General features: G+C 40.9%; 1 long non-coding RNA gene across 1 annotated transcript in view; it reads right to left on the bottom strand.

Annotated features, from left to right (window-relative positions):
* The window catches only part of LOC116690305 (uncharacterized), a 36,505-nt gene that overhangs the window by 9,736 nt on the left and 1,964 nt on the right, over positions 1–24,805 (bottom strand). The window contains exon 2 of the long non-coding RNA XR_004332226.1: positions 12,352–12,447. This is a non-coding gene — a long non-coding RNA (uncharacterized LOC116690305). The remainder of the gene's footprint in view (positions 1–12,351; positions 12,448–24,805) is intronic.

Genomic DNA, 24,805 nt, shown 5'->3' with positions numbered 1-24,805 from the left:
CACACACACACACACACACACACACACACACACACACACACAGAAGCCAGGACATGAGAAAGTGTTTGGGAGAGGCCCTGATGAGGGGACCATATGTCCAGGCGTTGTATATCAGTCGGCTCGCCCTCAGCGCTCTGCCAGACCACCATAACTTAGTTTGTCTTCAGCACAAAGTTTGGTCCAAGCTTGGCTGGGTTCATTAGGAACCTATTCTCTGGAGCCAATGAAGCTCAACAGACCTCCAACAAAGGAGCTAATCACACCCACTGCTCTCTCTCCCCCTCACCTTTGCTCTGTCTTTAAAAACTCTATCTCCACTATTTCCGCAAATTGCCACTCCTTTACTAAATAGCAACCAAAATATGAATGATTAGCTGTTAAAATAATGGCAACTGTCAACCAACATTTTGAAAATATAGCACAATCTGTGGACTGTGGAGCATGAAGAATTAACAATCACAGCAGAATAGCTACAAGATGACAGAAAATAGCAAATAGTCAATAGTCATACCTTCCATTGTTGTGTGTCTAGATACTCTATGGTAAAGAAACAAAACTGGATAATTGTGTTTCCATTGAAGATTCACACTTGCGACGGTTAGTGCATGTGAGCGGACTTACAAAGTGTCATGTTCTCACCTGACAGACACTTTGCTGTCTCGGATGCAGGCGTTCGTGAGATGCGGTGTGTAGAATGTACGCCTACCAACAATGTGTTTGTGCGTGTATTTGATTGCATGTGTGTTGTGATGCACTGACAATGGAGAGCCCGAGGCTTCTGAATACTTGAAATGACCTTGAACCTCAGCATTCTCCATTCCCATGGCTGCAGGGACGGTGAGCATGTCTGTGTGTTTCAGCGTGTGTGTTTGAGAAGAAGAACAATGAGGCTTTGCATTTTGTCTGACTCTGGGCACAAAATAGCTCTTCCCAAATTCTGTATTACAGTCAGGGTCAAAATATTTCTAAAGAATCTATAGTGAATTGTAAGCATATAAATTATGAAAAAGTGTTGCTCTCTACAACAGTGGACATTTTTGAACATTTTACAAAAACCAAGACATGACAATTTTTTCAGGTTTTTGTCCTGATTAGGATATACTGTACGTACCTCATGTGTTTGTACTATCTCATCACATCATGAATCTTAATCCTACATCCTTGACATTTGATATGTCCTAAACTTTTGCACACCCATACAGCCTCTTTTTTTCCAGTTATATGTATTTTATTTGTTTCTGTGTTTATTTTTTGTTTATTTCACATTACTGTTTAATATGTTTATGTATGCATCAACAACCAGGGCAAGTTCCTTGCAAGTGTTACTTATTTGGCAATAAATCCCTTTCTGAAATCCTTTTCTGATGAGCTATCCACTTTCATGTGTGCCCCACCAACTCCCTGCCTGCAGTGACTGTATTTGCTCACCCTCCATCCAGCAGAGAAAGATGCTTGCTCCATAACATGTCCCCTACTGTGCACCCATGCTACAGGGGAGCATGAACGGGCTGATCTGGACATGGCTTAACCACACAGACACTGTACACACACGATGGTCCCAAAGCACAAACAGACATACATCCATGTGCACGCGAATGAAGAGGACTTGGCGGGTTAAGAATGACGGTAGGGGGTAAGGATGGCGAAGGGAGACCCAGCGAGGGGTGGTAAAGGCCATGTCACTGGGCCCTGCTTGGACACAAATGTCAGCAGCATGACTACCTGTACATGAAGACCCAGCGGTAAGAGAGCCCAGGAGATAATCAAGAAGAAACAGATAAAGAGGAGATGAAAAGACATTGCTGCCCAAAACAAACAGGGGCAAATAAGGTAGATGCTTATCAATGCTTGACAATGTAAAGGACATCCTTTGAGACCAGGCTTTAAAAAAATTGTTTCACCTTAATCCCAAAATGGTTCATGAAAATTGAACCGAAAAATGTAACATGGCGCAGACCACAAGCTGCCTTTTAACTTTTCATGTTTTACATGAAATGACAAGTTCTTTCCATGAAATGACTATATGACTTTACTAATTAAACGCCAACACATGAGGTATTTTTCTAAAACCTCACCCTGCAGTCAGATGCATGACTTAAACGGACTGTGTGCTCCCCTCCCTCTTATACTCTGTTGCTCCCCATCCATTAGATGTTGAACATTTCAACTTTCGAAGTGAAGAGAGAGAACACAATGCCCTCTGCAGCCTAGAAACACTGAATACATTATAAGCATTTTGCACTTGAATATTCCAACAAGTACAAACAAACACGCACGCATACAGTATACACTGAGAACAATTAAATGCTTTCTTTCCTCTCTTTTAAAGGTCAAAACACAACTCTGCACTATTCTGTGGCACTTTGAAGGCCGACAAAACACTTTTATGCATGCACTCAGATAAAATTCCTTCTACAGATCATCAGTAACAACAGAAATACGCTGTAAAGACAAGTGGACTACATGCAGGAGCCTTATATTTCATATACAATGTAATCATGTTTTTTGTATATTTAAATACACATGTGAACACAAAGACACACAAATACAAAGTTTAACACAGCCAAACAGACAAAAGGGTAGCAATATAAGCTTAGATCCCAGCGGACAATAAATGGGCACAATCAATTCTTATACATTAAATAATTTGTTTTAATTATATTTTACTGTTCAGTGGAGAAATGTCATTTTGATGACGCTGCTAATGGAAAATACAGGGTGTGGTCAATCTGATGGTTGTAGAAGTTTAATTGAACAGTGTGCTTCTATATACCACGACAAAAGTAGTAAATGATAGATGTTTTCAAAACAGCACAAGATACTTAAGTTACAGTCATGCTGCTTTTCTTGTTGCTAGCTTGCCTTAATGTCAGAGTAAACTAACTTGTGTATTGCAGAATACATGTTCCTCAATGAAAACAGAAAAAAGGACATTCATTGTTTATAAGCTGGAAAAAAGCTGTTGTTCAACACTACATAGCGCATGTTGCATTGCATGTAGGGAAATGTGATTGAAACACACACACACACACACACACACACACACACATACACACACACACACACACACACACACACACACTCCAGATGGCCATAAAGTGTAAATGCTCTGCCAAACGCAGTAAAAAGCAAATTCAGCCCAAACTAAACCCAAACCCTAGGCCATCTTCCTCTCCGCACGCACTGTCTTCATAAAAAGGTCCTACTTCCCGACTCCTCTCTCCTCTTTTCCTTTATTTCCTTTTGTTTCCTCCATTTCCAAACTCTGCCTGGAACCACAGCAAAGTTCCTCAGTGAAAGCAGTGTGTTCTACTCATCAACGACACTTTTACAGATCCCCGGCCAGACAGTGGTGATTTGTGCCTGTGTTAAGGCGGAACTACTCCTTGCCTCTTTCACAATATAGATTGCTGCCATTATCTGGAGCTATTCCGCTAGCTGACACAAAAAAGAAGAAGAAAACATGGGGGGAAAAGGATGAAGGAATTTCACCCAACCGCTGTATGAATTGCTGATGGGACCTGAGTGACAATTTGGTATGCAATTGTCAGTGTCAGTCACAGAGACATTGTCATGTCTGGTTCTCATCTTGTGGAGTCAAGCTTTAGTGGGAACAGTATGTTGTCAGAGGACAGTTTTCCATTGAGGAAGTACAATCAGCATCACAACGCTTTTATTGGTACAGATGGGCCTACATTGGGTTTGGGCATTTATTTTGATTAAGATATATGCCATTACCTACACATTCAAACGCACACATTTTTCATTGAGCCAGTACCTTTGACTGTAGCGAAACCTGACTTATATTTCAACTAATGTGGTGTGAATGTGGCGGAAATGCAAATTCAGTGCTGTCCGCTTTCACATTGAAGAATGAAATCAAATCTTTTGTGGCCGGTGGGCATTGAGGGTGGGAAAAACAGCAAGGCGAGGGGGTTCCTTGGGCCATTCGTTTGGGTTGTGAATGAGCCAGTGCCCAAGCAGGAAAGATGGTGTGCCAGTGGTGTGCTCTCTGCTAATTGATTGCCTTTACTAACAAGAGCATAATGTATTCTATTGTGATCATCCTTTGCCCATGTTCATTAAGCAAGGAAGCAGCGTGATCTTTTCTTTTTGTCTTGCTCCTGCCCCTTTTCTCTCGCCTGCTCCTCTCATCCCCCCTCCCAATACTCTTTTTCTCTCTCGCCTCTTCGTCTCTCTGCCCCTCTCTCTCTTTCTCTCTGGCGCCGGATGGGAAAGGTGATGCAAAGGTGGTATGACAGGCAAAGCATCCCTCGCCATTCCAAATGCAAAAAACGAAGAGGAACAAAGGACAGATGGAAGGGATAGAGTAGCAAGGCTAGGAGGATGCTGCTGGAAGGAAGTGGGGATGAAAGGATGAGAGAAAAAGACAAGGACGAGAGATGATGGTTGAGAAGATAGAAGGATGTGGAAACGAGGAAGATGGTGGGAAACGAAGACAATGCAAGTGTGAAAAAAACAGATCAGAGAAGCACCTCTCGCCATCTCCCTCCATCCCTTTCTTTTTCTCCACATCCCCCTCCCACCACATCCTCTGTTCCTGTCAGGTTCCCACTCGCTTCTGCTGTGCCCCACACCTTTTCTTTTTACCCCCTTTTCCCCTTTTGCCCCTTTTACACCCACCTCCCTTCCCTGCTTCTGCTCCTCACCCCATCTCTGCTTTGCCTCTTAATAAGAGCTGGCGGGACAATAGTACCACTGTTGGCCCTGTTTGGGAACCCTGGACTGAAATAATCGCTGTTTACCCAAGCAGTGGCACAGCCTGAACCCTCTTCTTCATTACAGTGGGCCAGGTCTGATTAAGTCTTTTCTGCAAGTGCTACAATAAGCCACTGAGCCAGCCTCTACGACTCATCACTCTCCTCTGTCTTCTCGCTCTCCCTCCATCTCTTTCTCCAACACTTCCTCCCCTGTCTTTCCTCTACAGTCAAATTTATTTGTATTTCCTCACTTGGTATGTGCTCGCCCGTGCTTCTTGTTGCCACGATTGTTGCCCCCTGATTTACATATTATTCATTACCAGTGACCAGGAGAATAGCGGAGGAGGAGTGAAAAAAACAGAAATAGAGCGGAGATGGAGGATAAATGACAAAGTATTTCAAAAAACATTGGTTAAATCTGTACTATTTTCAAAATGACCTTCATAATGTAGGACAAAGCTAATTTCTTTATTAAAAATTCCCACATGGTTTGAACATGCTGCAGGCAGTGGCAATATGACTGACTGCAAGAAATAAGAGAGAACTCTCTTTTCATAATGGTCTCACATCATAAAAAAAAAAAAAAAAATTGGCATGGAGGTAACGTTATCAAGCTGATGCTTGTGGGGAAGACACACTGAATCAGTGGATTGAAAGCCTTTTCACTCAACCACATCCCTCAGCTCTGTGGCTTGTAACAGAAGTATGCTACCAGCACTATGCAAAACAGCATCATGAATATGCGTAATTAGGTGGGACTGGTGCAATTTTTCTGGGTTATGGGATGTGACATTTGTGGAGCAGAAGCATACATCAGCGTAAGCACGACTGACAAATGCATAATCCCTTTCTCTCCAATAATGCATTTTACACTTTGCAATACAAAATATACATTTTGCCTTCATATACTTAACAACCACCTGCAAAAATGCTCTCATTGAGATAAACACACAGCCACACATACATATATATGCACAGTTGGACACATGTGCACAGGGCACTAAAATAAATCTGTGCAATTGAACACAAATATTAACTCTAGCCCCATCACACTCCATTTTAAAAAAAGTAACTAACACAACAACAAAGAGACAGATGGCCAGAGTAATTTTGTCTTTACTGTAGTAAAAGTAAAAAATAAAGGTTGTGTTGTATCTATCATCATGAGAGATGAGGATATAAGAGGGACACAATTATTCAATGGTGATGGAGGTAACCTGAAACACATTATTAATCATTTAAAATATAGCCTAGCCTTGGAAGGCAGGACAGAAAGACTGCTATTGTCAAGCAACAAGGTTAAAAGAGGACTGACACGCATGGATGTTTAACATAATATGCTAGTAGATATCAGCTGGTAATAAGCTTTAGACATTGTTGTTTGCTAGCAACCAGGAAATGCCGCACCGCTGAGGAGAAAGTCAAAGCTAATTACTCTCCACACTTACCTATGTTGTTGAAAAAATACCACAAAATCTAGGAAGACTACGTTAAATTACTAAGCATCTTTTATACGGTATGTTTTTTTCTTCTTTTTTTCTGTTCCTAGGCGATTTAGATGAACATTAATTCACAAATAAGGACAGCCACATGGGGATAGGTACACTGACAAAAGCATCTATTCATAATTGGATCATATTCTTACACTACCAGAAACACACACACACACACACACTCACACACACACACACACACATATGCACATACACCTTCAACACACCTCTCTGGCTCTTCAGAGAGAGTCAATTTATAGATACTGTACTGAACCCCCCTCACCACCTCTCGTCTCTCTCTTTGCCTTGCCATGCTCCTTTCCCTTTCCCCATCCACCCATACAGACCCCCACTCACGCACACACACACACGCACACCCACACACACGCACACACACACACACACACACACACACACACACACACACACACACCGGCATGCACAGCACCCTGCCACAATCCACCGCCCTGCCACACATAGCGAAGGGGAGGACACATCCCTCATAGCACCCAGGAAATTAACTTGACATTTGATGCAGACAGAAAAAATATATTTCGGTGGGGGGAGGGAAAAAAAACAAAGTGTACTAAAGCAGAGATAGCATAAACCCATCCCTTGTTCACCCTTCCCCACCCCATCCTCCTTTAAGCCCAGGGACGCATGCGAAGGGGATTTCAGCGATCTGCAATGCAGACGCCACTGGGTGCCCACAGAAAAATGAGCTTCATCTTTTGCCTGTCCTTCTCAGTGTATGCTGTCTGTCCCTCTTTGTTTCCATCTTTTATGATGCCAGCGCTCCATTTTCACATCCACTCCCCCCCCCCACTCGACTTTGTGTCTTTCTATTTGGGAGGAAGTTGTAAAACATTTGTATAACAGTATAACAAGATCACTTGATGGTGCATGCATTTGAAATAAAGGCACACCTTGTAAGACACTATTTGTGAATGCAAGTATTCATTAAGTTAGGATAAGGATATTTTAATTTGTTGTTGCCATGCCATTCTTTTAAATTTAGCATGTATCTTCTCTTGCCCCTGCTTTACACCATATGCCTTTGTTGAGTTGTCATATTTAAACAATTTTGTAAGTCTGGGTTAATCCCTCCAAAATGAACCATCCTTTGAAAATAAATAAACAATATGAATATGTCCACTGCTTGTAATTTTGTACAAAGTAATAACAGCAGTCACTGTCGTTACTCAGATTAGCGTGCACCTGATTTCATGAGAGCAGGCTAGATAATAAATTGCAATGTGATCTTGCATATGTCTGATAAGATTACAAATCAATGTCCGCATAGTAACCTCGGCAAGGAGCCCAAACACCATGAGCAAGAGCAGGCCACAATTAATATATCATTTTCCACTGCTACCTTTTACAGCCGTGAACATGCACAATACACAGCAAGACCGCCGACCAGCTAGAGTCTGTCTCAATATCTCTGGTATTAGACATGCAGGAATGTTAACATCATTATGCACAATTGTGAACGTCTGTCTCTGCCCTCCCCCCTTTTATTCCCCAACCATATTGTGTCTGCGGGTTTGTGTGTGTGTGTGTGTGTGTGTGTGTGTGTGTGTGTGTGTGTGTGTGTGTGTGTGTGTGTGTGTGTGTGTGTGTGTGTGTGTGTGTGTGTGTGTGTGTGTGTGTATGTATGTGCTGTTTGAAAGAGGGCAGCTTTATTTAAATATGTTTTTTGTATGCAGGTTAAAACAAATTAGTGATTGTTATATGGCTATGAGAACCACTGAATACAATATTGTGAAACCATGTCAATATTAATATCAGCATTTTGTCGAGAGAAGTGATGCTACAGGAATTCATTTCATGAAAAGATACATGCTTTGCAAAATGATTCAATTTTTGTATTTCATTACGTAATTCTGGGTTTTGAAACTTGGATCAAAAAATTGTATTAAAATGTGATGAAACACATTTCGATCACTCAGCAACGCTGTTTTTTAAAATGAATGATACAAATGATGATATATAATTTAGGATGAAAGCAAATACTTTTTTTACCTTTAAGTACACAAATGAATGTTTTTTATGCACATTATATGTGTCCTGATGCAGTATATTGGAATCTACTAGTGTTTTAAATATTCACGGTGAGAACCAAATCTAATATCCAGAGAAATAAATGAAAACATTGAACGTATTTTTATTTTTGTGGCTGTAGGAAAATTGAGACATACTCAGTTCATCATTACCTAATCCCTTCAGTTAGTGAACGCACTCATGAAAATGTCACATGTTTGATAAAGTTGAAGTATTTACTGGGAAGATGAAGAGGCAAGAAGGAAGATGTTCATTAGGGCTGGTGTTAGTAATATCTGTTCTGCATTTCTCTGAGGCGGTGCAGTCGAAATATTGCATCATTCCAACACACACACACACACACACGCACACACACACACACACACACACACACACACACACACACATACACACATGCACACACGTTCTACAATGTTGTTTGTAACAATTGCATTGTGTTTTAGAACAGCATCTTGAGTGAAAAATATGCATTTAGTTGCATCATGAATAAAAACAAAACAATTTTGAACAAAAAGGAAAAAATACGTAGCTACACATTGTTTAGGCATTGAGAAAAAAAAATCAAATCTATTTAGTAAAAGAAGAGGAAACTCTCAAAGTCTCAAAGTCAAACTCTTGTTTTATTGTGCAGAAGAGATTTCGGAATTCAAACCAATATATTTTTATTTATCTGCCATAGCTTAAAGGAAGATTGTCCGGCAAGTAGTGTATACAAAGTCCTTGGCATCCCTCTGCTTATACAAACACCCCTCCTGCCACTTCGCTATTCCTTGCTGCCAGCGATTTGCATTCATTTGCATGATTTTACGATGTGCATATCCTTTGTTCTGACTGTATGATGATGCAGAAGAAACCCTCCCTACGCAGAGCTATTACACAGCCCGCTGAAAGCTACTTGGTGGAAGAAAAAAAACTGTAGTTTTATGTTTTAATTATAAATTGATAAAACAAGATTTCCTCAAATTCCGGACTCATCCTGTGGTGCACCAATGATAATGTAGTGCATCGGAATGAGGGAAAAAAAGATGAGTATGTTCTAGTTTGGTGGAAGTTTTGAACAACCATGGAAAGGACATATTGTGCTATCGCTAAGAGGCATGAACATCTGCAATATATAGCACGGAGAGGGGATTGCAACCAAGCATGAAATATGGAATTACTCGACAAATAGGAAAAAGGAAAATTATAGATGGAAACTAATTTGTTGAAAAGAAAAATATCTTTCACATATTTTACAATATTTCCATAAATAATGTATTATTTTCTCCCTCTTTTGCCTTCCTGGTTTAAGTCATCATTTATGATTGTTTGCCACTGTATTACCTTATCATCAAGAATTAAGCCTTTGCATTTACTACGCTATCTTTATTGGGCAAACTTGTTCATTTTGATGTTTGTGAATGAACCTACTGCAAAGCCTTCCTGTATTTTGGTGTCTTTTGTTCTCTGTTGCTGTTTTATCTAAGACAACATGCACACACTCACACACACGCTGACGCTTTAGCACTCCTTTATCATGCAGACAAATGCAGACGACTTCATTAATCTCTGTGGGCTTGCACTGATGATACAGAAGCCGGGCTACAAGACTGTAGGGTTTATATCCACGAATGCGGCGCCACATTATAAATACTTACCCCCGCTGGCTCCGTAATAGTGAGCAGCTGTACTCCAAATATGCTTGTCTGATAGATGATTATGAGTATAGCATAGGAAATTAGGTGATGCGAAACAAAATATACTCTATGGTAAACATCCTGTTTTTTATTAGGTGCTTATCTTAATATTCAGCAAATGGTTCAAAGGCAAATTTTACAGTGTAAATCTAAGTTTTTTATTGTCTGAGCTTTGAGAAAATCATAGAGAAAGAGAGAGTAAAATAGATGAATGCAACTTTACACAAAAAATCTTTATCCTTATTTCAAGTGGTAACATATCCTGAAATTGTCAAAGCTGTCCTGGTTTCTTGTTTTAGCTTCACCCCATGGCCCTGCTATATTCTGCACACAGGTAATAGCTGATGGGGGGTGAGGGGGCGGGACATGTTACTCATATAAAAAGCCTACCTCTCTAACTAAATAATGCAAAGTCAGAGATAAGGGTATAATGACCCTGACTCACTTTTAGTTGGGCTTTGAGCAGAGGGGTTGAGGTCCATCTAAGATAAAATGTTTGCACAGATGCTCCACCGATGTTACGTTTACCGTATCATGTTGGATCATATGGAGAAAGCCATTGAAACTGAATTCTATTATTAGCTGTTTAGTGCTGTTTATCAAAGTGTTCAATATTTGATATATAGCTGTTGCCCCAACTTCTTTATGCAGTGACACAATTGTGAAGTCTCAGTTAACAACTTTAACCTCTTTCACAAAAAGCTAATGATTTGTTCAACCTGGTTAACACCATCATCAATGATCCAGGCTACACTCAATGTGACCTATTACAAAAAAGCAGCATTCCGGAATGCTAAGCTAAATTTATGCTGGAATAAACAATATGTATACAGTACATGCAGAATATATTCAAATTTTGAAGTCATAAGACATTACCTTCAGAGCAGTGCTGTGGTAGAAAAAGTGTTAATTTCATACAAAAATGTAAATCATGAAAATGTACTGAAGAGTTTAATTTAAATCTCTCTGTGGTATAGTCAAGATGACTTGAGCACTAACTTTTCCTACCCATTGACTTGCCCTGCCCTTCTAATTGGCCCTTCTGAGCAGTCCACCAAATGCATGTGAGTATTGGGAGTAATTAGGACGAGTAACACCACCGCACACTGGGGCCCATGGGCGCTGACATACCACCTCTTCTCTTCATTTTTTTTAGCATCACCAAGAAATAAACTTTCGAACTCTGAGAACTCTCAACAAAGAACATCTCTGAGTCACTGGGGTATTTTCCTTTGCTTACATTTATTCATACCAAAGTGCCACTGTGTGTTATTGCCTTACCATCAAGAGCATAAGCCTAGCATTGGTACCAAGTGCTACTGTATATTTTCTGCTGACAGTGACAGGTGTCAATCATTTCAGCTAGTGGCGCACAATGTGCACCACTGATATCCAAACACTTTGCACCACCTCAACCTCTGCAGACATCACTTAGTTGCAAGAAAAATGGGGTCAAAGTAGAAATAAAGGCAGCACAGATGGTAATCAGTTGCTGCAGCCAGCTAACATGATAGATATTTCCGTTTCATGAGAGAGAAAGCTCAGCTCATTAAAATGTTTGTCTATCTTCAATATCATCAAATGTCATGTGTAATAATGGCTGAGGTCTAATTGATAGAGCAAGATGTCCTGCACGCAACGCAAACAAGGCGGAGGGCAATTACTGTTACCGCATTGGATTTCAATGTCCAGAGGAGATTTTTGAAATCACTTCCTGGTTGTAGCTACTGTTGATGTATTGTGTTGTGTAGTGTTGTGATAATGAACACTGAACAATAACCTATTTTTCCCCTGTGCTTTTTGTCTTTGGTATGGACCACAGGGCAAAGAATGGGTCATGGGATTTGATATTGCCCGCATCGCCTGAGCTCCCTTCAAACCACTGTTATTCTGTTTACTGTGTCCTCTGGACCACTACTAACATATATGCCTTTATCCAACACACATATGGGCTAACTTTGCTGTAGGCAAACAGACACACACGGACGGACTCACACATCAGCAAATATAGGCACAGAGGGGAAAGAACAAAACCCTTGCCAACAAAGAAATTTGGCTGAAACAATATTTGTTAAACAATAACAATACATTTCTCAGATAAATATCAAAATCAAGTGTCCCATAAAGAACTCAGGGCAAAGTGATTTGTGAATTTCAAAAAAAGAAAGATTATTACAGTGAGTTTTACTGGATTTCTTTTTTGTCCTTGAATTGCCAGAGCTAACCGTAAACCCACAAATATGGAACAATAGAGTTTAGGTGTAATTCCTAATGTTTCTTCCATAAATACAAATGCATAGCAGACAAAACACAAAAACTAACACACACACACACACGCACGCATGCACGCACACACACACACACACACACGTACATGCATTTTATACCCAAGCTCACCTCATGTGGTTCCAGTAGAGAGCAAAATCCCAGAGATCTCGTTTTGACCTCTACTTCCTGCTGCCTGTAGTTCTCCACAGCTCCCTTTCTCCATCACTGCAGCAATGAAAGACACACACACACACACATACACACAGGCAGGGAGTGAATACGTATGCCAAGAGTTAACCTTTACATGTTGAATAACTCCTCTTGAGCAAATTGCAATTAACATATTCTCCACTAAAAAGAGAGGAGTGGAAAGCAAACATAGAGTTATATGGTAGAAGAATGAAACAGAGGTAGCATTTACCATCACTAAGTTGACTAGCAGGTATTCAGAATGGCAATAACTTTGTGCAAATGTCTGCTCAACCTTTACACTCTGCCACAAATAGCAAGTCAAATGTGATACTTTCATGGCAACTGAACAGATGTGTTTCAGATCATTTGAAGGTCATTGGAGGTATGTTTTTCATACTTGAAAATATTAATATGAAACTTTGTTTATTTGTTAAGGTCAAGGTCTAAAGTTCTATTACTGATTTGTATATACCTAACTATATCATATGAAAAAGATAATGTTGGTTTAAATTGCAAGTGCAAGTTTTCTGGGATAATTCTGCTGCATGCTAACTCAGTTTCAGCCATGTTGTTGATCCTGGGTTGTAAGCTCATGGTTTTTTTGACCTCACACAGCGACATGCCGATGAACTTGATTACATTCTTAAACTAATTGTTTTTTCATTTTTGTGCTGCCATTCTCATGAACCATGTAAAAAAAAAAAAGCTGGCCTCATGAAATACACTATGGTTGAACCAGCATGACAAAAGAGTGACGTTACAAAGATTTGAAGAAAAATTGCTTTGATTTTTATCCAAAGCCTACAACAGCTAATTTTATTTCAATTATGACACAGTATACACATATTTACACTGTGTGTAGTTTCTTTCTTCTGGATTTTTTCCTGCTGTGTTCCCAAGTTATTATGAGGCTCTTCTGGCATGTCAGCATCAAACTGACAGATGCCACATTTTATTAGAGCTCCATATCAAAGTGCACACACACACACACACACACACACACACATACACAAACACACATAAATACATAACCTCACACTCGCACTGACACGCACACTGTCAGGATGCTGCATGGCACTAATCAATAATAAAACCACACAAGATTCCTATGATTTAGTTCTCAATTTTATTTGCTCTTGTTTCATAAAATACAAACTCCAAAAATACATTAAAATCAAGGATCCTGGGGGAATAAAACATGAACGTTAGACAACTATAACCTTTAAATTGAATTACTGTTAACACTTGAGGAGTAATAGGAAGAAAAAACAATAAAACAATTAGGACATCGTTTACAGGGCATATCCTCATACTCCCCATTGCATGTTCTACACTGTCCTGGGTTTGTTTTGCGGTTGTGTGTCAAATCAGTGTGTGTGTGTGTGTGTGTGTGTGTGTGTGTGTGTGTGTTTTTCATCCCTACGGCAGGGTTTAGGGTAACTATACAGCACTCCCCCCTTCACCTTCACCCTGTTCCCTTTGCGGCTTGTGTGGCTTGTCTCATCCCATCTCCCTTCTGCTCCTCTGTCTCCCTCCCCTGCTCCGCTCCCCCCTCTCCCCACCACTACTCTGCCTACATGTGGGTGGGGGGTAGGTGGGCTACACTGGCGACGACAGTGCCAAGAATCATCCCCTGCTTTCTCTAAAGCAGCAGTGTGGTGATGCACAAGATGCTAAATCTAGTGCAAATTACATATGTCTAAATATCACACACAGTCACACACAGGCAATATGAGGAACATACAGATCATAGACCTACAAGATTTCTTTTTATAGAGTGGCAAAATAAAAATGATGTTTAACTGAGCACCACCAATTTGAAATTTAAAATTGGAAAAACTGTACATATACATATATATATGTAATATATAGATCTTGACTTAAGTGATGCAGAACGCCTTTCTCATACTATGTGACTCCTCACCAATTGCACCTACCTATATGACAAAAAGAAGAAGTCATAGAAAAAAAGCATTTCCTTTATGAGAAGTGTGTCTACTCCCCACCCGGTTTCTTTCAGTGTTTCATTATCCAAAGTCGAGGTCTGCTTTGCCACCCAGCTCCCCCATGCTGCCTGTCTCATTTCTTCCTGGTAACAATCCATTAGCCAACGCTGGGCTCAAACACGCAGCTGCTTAATTATTCTCACTTCTTTGGCAGCACGCCGGGGCGTACCACTCATCAGAGGAAACAGGGAAACAGCTGATATTGTATACTTCATGCATGTAAAAAGGGACAACAGGCTGAGAATGACAAGGACACACAGCACACACAGACATAATATCCACGTACACACTTCTAGTATATAAACATGATGACTTCCAGATGCACACACAGCAATATCTACAGGAACAAATTCACACATTCATTTGAAAATAATAATATAATTGTGTTTAATTGTAATTGTAAAATATTATCTGGTGAACTATGTGTATGTGTGGGTTTTTGTCTGTACGTGTGTGTGCGTGTGTGCATGTGTGTGTGTGTGTGTGTGTGTCGAAGCTCGAAAAATGGGGATGATGTGTGGTCTAATTCATCTTGAATAATTTCCTGCACATTCTTCCTCATGCTATGCCTCAGGAGCACTTCAGGATGAAAGGGAATGCTAATGTTGTGTCTGTATCTCACTGAACAATGTGTGTGTGTGTGTGTGTGTGTGTGTGTGCGTGCGTGCATGCATGCGTGCGTGCGTGCGTGCGTGTGTGTGCCCGTGTGTATGCCGCCTCACTAAGCACATTTATGATAATTAACAGATAGGGGAGGTCAGCTACAGTGTGTGTATGTGACAGTGATAGTGAGTAAGAGCGAAGGAGACAGAAAATGATATAGCGCTGATTTACATAAATTGGCAAAATTGTCACCTACTTCCTTTCTTTGCTTGAAAGCGTTTGTATTATCAGTTTTGGTTTAACAGTTTGAAGATGTATATTCTCACAAAAAGAACATGTTTTATCAATAAAGTAAAATACTGCACCTTTATCCTTTAGATTGAGGTAAGTACACCTCAATCACCAGATAGATTTGTGATATATGCAATATGTTTTATTTTTATGATGTGTGGCAATTTAAGGTGGCACGCTCTGGTTAAAGATTATGGCAGTCAAATAATTTAATGAATTCTTTGCACTAAATAAACATTTTTAGCCTACATGTAACTTGAATTATTTTCAAATAGACTTGTGTGTCCCATTACAATGTTTTGTCAAACTGAACTCAATGAACCTACAAATTTGTTTCTTGGGTTGAAAATACATAGAAATTGTTAACTTAAGATTCTTAAAATATTAGCAAATACCAGATTACTTCTGATGATGGTGCTGGTATTAGCGCTCATGCTCTATAAACGGCGTGCAATAGAAAGCTAAAAGCTAAACAATCTCATAAGTGACAGTAATCGAGGGAATTAATACATGCAAATGAAACGCTCAGCATGCATGCATGCCGATGAGTCAGTAATTGAATAATCGACTTTCAGAGATTGGTGTTCCCGTCCACACGCCACACAAAAATTTGTATTCGTTAATGTGTATGCGTGTGCGTGTCTATGCCAGCGGACATTTTAGGTCTACCCTCCTCACACTCTCACTACTGCCAAACGCCTTAAGATGGTGGCACCTTGAGGCAGAGAGAGACACTCATAGAGAAAGCCAACCTCCTCCTCTCTTTCCCCCTTCTTCCACCTCGGGTCCTCATGACAACACAGGACAGGCCCCCCTTCCTAACCCTTAGCCCCCCTAATAAATATTTCACTCACCCCTCTTTAATAAGGATATTAGGCGAGTACACCCCAGCCCTAGCGTATATGCATGAGTCCTTTCTCATCAAATTTACATAAAAGGGCCAGATGCTAATGCGAGCGTAGCAACTACTGCTCACTATTCCATATTCGCTTGTCCTGGCTCTCTAGTCCAAGAGCCCATATAATTTAATTGCCGAACTGCTTTTTCTTTTTTAAATGGTTCCCTGTGTTTAAATTGCATCTACAGCTCAATACCATGTGCTTTACAAAGACAGCAAAGACGGGCATATTTTAATTGTAGTAGCAGCACGACTACAGTATTTATGCTTATTTAATGTGAAACCCCTCCTCTTCTATGAAATGATAATACAGACGTGCTTATGCATAATGTGAAAATGAAAAATCTGGATGTGCAGACAATACATACGGGTATGTTGGGTTTTACTGAGTCAGAGCTTGATCGTACATTAATTACCATTTAACAATAAAAGCCATTTAACGTTTAGAAACTGCATTATGCTAATATTGATTTCTAATGGGACATTGAGATTAAATACAGTAAGAGACAATTAGCCTTATCATTAACAAACAGGTACCTTGATACTGACAGATCGTGGACATACATACGGTGTACTGTGTATAAAAAACTACATGCGGTCGGCTTAAATGTAGAGTATGGCATATAGTGCGGTGAGACTGAAGGCCCAGATGATTGTAATTAATAGAGGATGAATAATGCAGTAACACAAACTATATTATTTACACCCTTTCATCTTCAAGGAAGATTCAAAGTATATTTCAGATGCAATTATACTAATTTATTTATAGTGCATAGTATTTGCATAATAAAATGCCAGTGAAGCACGGATATCCTAGAGGACAGGCTGACAGCCATCTTTAGACCCGTAGCGCCAAAGTAACGTGTGCATACAGCCGGATTGTGCACTGCTGCTGCCACAGTACTGATATCTAATCATGCTGCTACATAACTAAGAGTGTAATGTACTAGTTGTTAGCAGTGTTATCCTAGGGACACAGTGTAAAATATGTCATGTTGCATCATATTATATTTTCTCCTACAACTGTAGCAATATTAAATTTTAATTAGATTGCGAAAAATCATTATTAGCTCACACAGTATTGCTTGCATTACACATTGTGATTCGACAAATTACCTTGACAACCATGTTATGGGTGTTAGAGAAACAATGAGACAAGATAACCACTATCCTATCTTAATAATGTCTACAGATGATTGTAATCATATATGTTTCAAATAATAAAATGGAAAGATATTTTACTTAAATCAAATCCTTTTCTGTTTTTCTTTTCTTGCCTCTAGATTGAGTCTTATTGCAGTGATCAGTTCTGTGGTCCTAAATATACTAAGGGAAATGTAGGGATTGGTGTGGCAGACTAGCAAGCACACTGATGGAGATTTTAGATTACTAAGGCAGGTTTGGGCAAAATATAGCCTAAGATGTTGGCAGTATCAATTTTGGCAACAACGTGTTGGCTTAACTTCGGCTGTAACTGTCAGCTTGACGGACAATTAAGGAAATAAACACAAGCTCACAATTTAAAATAGGGTGACTATAATTATAGATAATCATAACACTTGTCTCAGAGCATCTGTGTCATGAAAGTGGTGTTTCACTGACACATTATAAGTTTTACTTGTAGTGGTAAAACTAAAAAGTTTGTATAGATGCATATTATTCTGTATGTCATAACTACCAAAGAGATTGTTTGAATACCACAAGAGCTAAATAATCTCATCATGCCAGACAACAATAAACCGACACCATACAGACAACAAAAGTCCATCACTTTCAAACACAATCACATTCTGTTGCGTGTGGAATAGATCTTTGTCGGCCATGCACATCCATGCAGTTAGCTGATGGGAGGGCCATACAGCGTGGCAGAGCACAGCATGCCCGCTGCTCCCCACAAGACACTCAAGTGGCCATGCATGATGTCATTAAAATGGGCCCAATCATGACATTCCTCAGTGGATTATTGGCAAGTTATGGCTGGCTAGTTTGTTATGGGGAGAGGACCATCAGATCCGTGTTAATCGGCAATGACACCATTAATGAAGCCGATGGCACCTTTTAAGCGCTTGTGTGTGGCAGTATGAGTGTAAAGAGCAATTTACAATCTCAGACTTTGTTTTGCCTATGTACAAATCACAACCTCAGACTCTCACAATTCATTCAGCAGTTTGATTAACATTATGACTTCAATTTATGGAGAAAACTAGAGAAACTTAATTTAAATCAATCAACCAATGCATTCGTGGTTACGTGACAGGAACTCATTTGAACACTACAATGTGTCCACATTGAGCCATTGAGGGAGGGAGTGGGTGGCATTATGGTTTTTTGCACAGAGCACTCTACACACACATGCACATACACACACACATACACTCAGACACACAGAAACCAAGAATCTGTCCTGCATTGGCAGGGGCTGATGCTGCCATGCGCACGGTGATCTCACCTACCGTTGCCGTGGCGACACCAACCAGAGGGAAAAGCCTTATTGTGTGTGCGCATGCGTGTGTTCGCGTGCACTTGTGATTGTGACAGAAGCTCGAGCTGGAGGAAGAGAAGGAAGAGAAGGAGGAGGAGGTGGAGGAGAAGGAGGGCCTGCAGGAATTCACATTGTGCCTGGCTTGTTTAAGGTTTATGCCTCATTCACTTACTACCCTTTATCAGGGGGGGATACTGAACCGGCCCTTTCAATTATCAAGGCAATAAATTCAGCATGGCTGTGTCATTAAAATAGCAGGCCAGTGCTTTAATGGGAAAAGGGCCAGTACATGGGAAGGGAAAGGGTGTATGTCACTTAATTTGCATGAGCCATATAGTAAGACAAAGATAAACAGGAAGGAAAACATGCAGGGTTTCATGCAGACATGTTTAACCACTGACAAGCATACAAACGCAGGCAAACACGCACACTGACTGCACACATGCATGTAAACTTCACTACTGCTGGCACACCACTACTCTTAGTTCTCTTTAGGCAAACTCCCTTACTACCAGCTGGTATTGTTGGATTCTATTAGTGATGAAGAGCTAACTCAGACCATAGGGGTCATCTGCTCATCAATGGGTGGCAGTGGCCTGGCTTGCTCCACTGCCATGAATGCACTGAATTCATTACCCCTGGTGCACAGATGGTGTCTGGCTGCCTGTCTCAAGTTCAAGTTCATGTCCAGCAGACACACACACACACACACACACAGAAAGAGAGAGACATGGCCCAAGCCAGACAGACAGACGTTGTTGACTGAGACACAGCTATTGTTCCCTTTTATCAACACAATGTAGTAACCTGACTAGCTATCCGAGGTCCGTTAATCACAGAGACAAACGCACAGCAAAACATACACACATGCACACATGCAAACACAGACCTACATTCGCAGATGCAAACGGAGCCTCTCTCAGCATGAATATACCCCTGCATGTCTGCACAGTTAACCTGGATAAAATCATTTTGACTGTAGCTAATATGGCACATGATGCTTGATGGTAGCTCGGAATATGAAAACTTTCCCTACTGAAAAATAACTAACCACTTTGTTATTGCAAAACATCTGGGAGTAGGCCGCAATTAGTAACAAAAAATACAGCCATGCAACATATATGCACAAATGGCACCCGTATGACGACAATATTCACATCCTTTGTCTGGCACAGGAATTACCCTGGGCCGATACACATTATGAACCTAATACTGCACCTGCCATACACTGCACAGAGGCTCAGAGGAAGCACATATAAACCCTGGGCACGCTCAATATGCTGATTGCCCATCCAATGAATATGAAAACACATTCCATGGTCGCCATGGTTTTGTTACTTAACAAATCACGTGACAACAATGGCTGCGGTGCACTGTGTGTGTGAGCGTGGAAGGAGGGCACAGCCAAGCGCACAGCCCCTATTTACTGAGGAGAAGAAAAGGGGACCGTCAATACTCGTTTCAACATGCATAGTCAAATCACACGGCTATATATATATATATATATATATATATATATATATATATATATATGAAAATATGGGGCGCTGTGAAATGAATGGCAGGGCCTTTCTTTCTCACCAGCATGTTTGAATGGCAGAAACACTTCTATAAATAATATAAAAGCATACCTCACACACTAGAAGACACCATTCAGCCTCATTTATAAAGACACAGGGAACGGTGGAAGTGCACCTTTCTACTAGCAGGTCAATTTGAAATTTAGATATGGAGTCCACCTCATCATCACTGATAGAGAATACTGTACAGTTCATTTTTTCTAAGGACCCAAGGCAGCAGTGGCTGTCAGTGTTCATAAAAAGCACTAATGTGAACCATTGGTGAGATTTACTCAATCTCCAGAGACAGGCAGTAAAGACCTGCAAACCGCTGCGAAACCATACTACATCTCTCTTGCATGCAGCCCAGGAGTACTGAAGGTGGCTGAGAAGGGAGATGCATGCAAGTATGTTTTGCAGCTGTTTGAGACATGTGATGCTGTTTTCTCTTGTTAAGAGTGCGTCTCAGTGTTGCATTGCATTTCCTGTGGACTGTGTGGACTATAGTCATTTTTTTTTCTTTGAAGGATGGACCTACAGGTCTTATGGCTCTTAACCTCTAAAGAATACAGTGAATCTGATGAACATAGGCTTTGAATAAATATGAGCATGTTTACTCAAGGTCTTGTTTGAGTGAAGAACCATTGTAAGAAAAATGTACAGGTTTTGTGAGAGATGCACACCTGCTGTTGTAGAGATTTTAGTGAATGATATGAGATGGCTTAGTTACAGATACAAAGTTTTTTTTTTATACTCTGGGTTGACATTTAGTGTGGCGCCCAGACATGAAAACAGTGCTCCCTTTCATACAACTAGCCGACTATTTCAATCGACAAAACCAAGGACAATAAGACTTGTTTTATTCAGCGCTGCTAAAACCAAATTGCGTTCTCAAATATTCTTTCGGGTAAACGACCTGGTATTGTATGCCGTCTTTGACAGGGGTCGGAAACTAGAGACACTAGTTTTGTCTGACGGTGTGAGAAAGTCCCCAAGAGACCTTAACAGCGAAGGCCGTTGAATGCAGCCACTGTGGCTCTGTTTAACACTGCACTTGACTTCCTCACGCTGTTTATGTATGTATATGTTTATGTTGCATACAAAAAAAACTATATATATATATACATAACATAAACATAAACGTAGTCCTACTCTGAACTTGAACTATGAGTTGATCAGATAATTTGAAACCTGGGAATTAAAAGACATAGGCTACACACTTTCTACGAGGGTCCAATGAATGAATGAAGTTCATTCTTGAATTCAGAACACGTAAATAAAACGATCAAGCCTGTTTTAAACACGTGGTCCATGCAAGAACCAGCCTGTCATCTGACAGACGGAGCAATCGTCAGGAGCGTGACAGTCACATCAAACTGTGTAAGAAACTAAAACACTTATTTATCATAAATTAAGTGCAACCTCAGCAACAAGAGCAAAATCTCGCATTAATGAAATCCTACATCCGTCATAGCCTACCATAGCATATTTTTTAAGAAGGGCAGTGTGTTCTTTGACCTAATGAAATATATGTCATTATTGTAAGAGGTGGGTTTATCCTTAAACAACTCAACTACCAATATTTCACTTATATCCCCCATAATTGTCAAAAGTAGGCTATGTTTTTGTTAAATATTATGCTCCTAACTAATTTTTTTTCAGCAACCTTGATCCCAAATCCGTTCATTGCCAAGTTCAAATAAACAAAAGTCACATAAATGTCACCTATTCAACTTCTTTATGCAACATTATCTGCACTGTTACCAATTCTCAGGAGAAATCCAACACCTGGTTACGCGCGCCGGAGTGGGGCCGTGCAGGATTACAGCACATCCTTTTCAAATTCATAAACCCGCATAGTTTTAAGATAATGACCCAAAGTCCTCATTATCAGTACAATTGGCGAGACATAACGCTTTCAAAACCGTTACTAGCCTACTCCAATTTTAGGAGTGCCGCGTCTGCTGGGGCTGGGAAACGTCGCCTCTTTCTTTGGGGATGCAGATGAGTCTGGTGCACTTGACGTCTTTTCATGACCCATGTCGGCCCCCATCCCCCCTCCCAGCCCCTCCAGGCCCTCACGGCGCTGTCTGTCATATTGGGCCCGGGCATGGCATTGCCACTTGCCCCACCGAGCGTGGGAATGGGATCGTCCAGTCGTTCACATCTCCTGCACTGCGGTTAACGGAATCAATTAAGCAGCCCCCCCCCCCCCCCCCCACACACACACACACACACACGCACATTTCCCCATCCCTTACTCCTCCCTCCCTCCGTCCTCCCTCTTCTGCCACCTCCCTCCGTCTCCTAACCCCACTCCCCACCTCTCTCTATTCCTCTCTCTCCCCATTTTTGTCAGTCTAATCCGTCCTAATTATTACTGTTTGGGATGCCAGCGCCGTTTCCTGGCCGGACTCGATCATGCTGAAATAAGAAGCACGGAGGCGCACACGTGGTTTCTAAAGAAGCCCCATGTCACTCTTTCATTCCATGAAATGCTCAAGATGACCAAGTTGAAATTTCATTCTAATTAAATAATGTTCAAATTCATACTTCACGTTACAATAAAATATGCTATAAATATTAACATGCAATATCAGGCCTGAAGGGAAGTTTAGTGTGTGTGTGTGTGTGTGTGTGTGTGTGTGTGTGTGTGTGTGTGTGTGTGTGTGTGTGTGTTTTAATATGGGTGGGTGGACGTATGTACAACAATAATGTACATTATTCTCTCTGAAAAAGTGAATCACAAAAAATAATATAATAATATAAAAGTAAAGTCACTTTTATAGCATCTACAATATCTGGTCCCTGGGAAAAATTGAGTAATATGTCACGAGTCCTCCACAAGTCCTCGACGAGTCTGGAAGTAGTTTTTACTTTCGGTTATCTAGCTTTATGACGAGCAGAACACTCATACAGCTAGATAACCAAAGATAACAACCCACTTCCCAATCTTCAGCAATACTCCACATGTACATTTCCTCTTCTGGTCTCCTTGCAAGTTGTCATCTCTCCGAATATAAATAGCCTATATTAAGCAAACGTCATCAGTGTCCTTTTTTCAAGTCACAATTATATTCCTTATATTCCCTTTTTTTGCCATTGAGGGCCACTATTGCACAGCCCAAACTGTTATACACCCGGCGTCAAAAGGCGGCATAACAATTCTTCGAAAAATGATATATAATCCCAATGTTAATGTCATATTCACTTGACATCACCCAATATAACAGACTTGAAGTAGGCCTTGAAAATCGCGGGTAAGGTGCAGTCATCCTTGCACAGGGGCCCTAATTTGCAATGCAAATAGCTCCAATCCCACAAAAGGCTCTTTCGCCTCTATTAAGTCGTTGTGGCAGTAGCAATAGATATCCTGTGAGGCCGCCGGAGAAGAAACACGGCAGAGAAGGCGAAAATCCTGTTTCCCGTGGAAAGTGCAATAACGGCAGGGAATTACGACGAAAATGTTTCGGATTATGAAAACAGAAGCTTGTTTTTGGCCAAAGAGAGTGTCAAGTTGTCCTTTCACATCCAGCATGCACTTAAGGAGAGATAAAGCCGATGACTCTGAGCCAAAGGGTCCGTTCTGCGGGCTGCATGGTTGGTCGGTCTGAAAAGAGTGGGGGAATAAGGGCCATCCCCAAACGATAGGGGGGCTGGGGGTGGCCAAAATATGGACCAACCCCGGTGAGGTCAAAGGCCTCGGACCACGACAATGTAACTGCGGTGATGTCATGAAAAAAAAATCGCAAATGCACCCTCCTATCCATGCACAATCTCCATCCATTACACTGAGCGCGCTGGAATAAGTCCGCCTTGCATCGAGCAGTCTGCACACCTCTCACATAGGGATGGGAATGGATGGCAGGCAGTCCATGTGTTTTTTTACACAGAAAGAGAGCGATTCAACTGCTTTTAAGAGACGATGCGATCAGATTTAATATCAATTAAACAATAAAAAGGAAACTACTGAAGAGAACATCTTGGAGCAGCCGGAGCGTCAGCGTCTGCTGTCTATCCATATAGGCTACGTAGCACGCTACTCACTCGCTCATTGCTTTCCTTGTCATATATGCGGTACCACTATACGAGTTAAATCGCTCTCACGTACTTGATTTCGCGTCGAATTCCTTACTATTGCAAGCCGGCGTTTTAATGCCATCGTCGCATTCGAAGGGTACAGACTACAAAGGCTCGCGGTGTCGCCTCATGCGAAATATAGCCCAAGCGATTCGGCGTGTGTCAACCCCACAGAACTGTAAGTACAGTAGATAACCGATAGCTTCGCACAAATAGGTTCCAATATAGCCTGGGCTCTTTGGAAGTGGGTCAACAATAACAAACAGTGGAACATGTGATGGATCATGGGCAGGGGCATGCAAATGCAGGTTACTGAGTCCGTAACTTTGATTCGGTTCGGACCATAACACACTCCCAATTTAGGGAAAAAAGTTAGCCTCTGACAGAGATCGACTCAAATCATGTGTGTCTGCATATGAGTGAGACCTTGTGAGTGTGTGTTTGTATGTGTGTGTGTGTATGTGTGTGTGTG

The sequence above is a fragment of the Etheostoma spectabile genome, chromosome 5, assembly GCF_008692095.1.
Source record: "Etheostoma spectabile isolate EspeVRDwgs_2016 chromosome 5, UIUC_Espe_1.0, whole genome shotgun sequence".
Lineage (NCBI taxonomy): Eukaryota > Metazoa > Chordata > Actinopteri > Perciformes > Percidae > Etheostoma > Etheostoma spectabile.
Note: the sequence above shows the minus strand (reverse complement) of the source record. Positions and strands in the feature narration are given on the sequence as shown.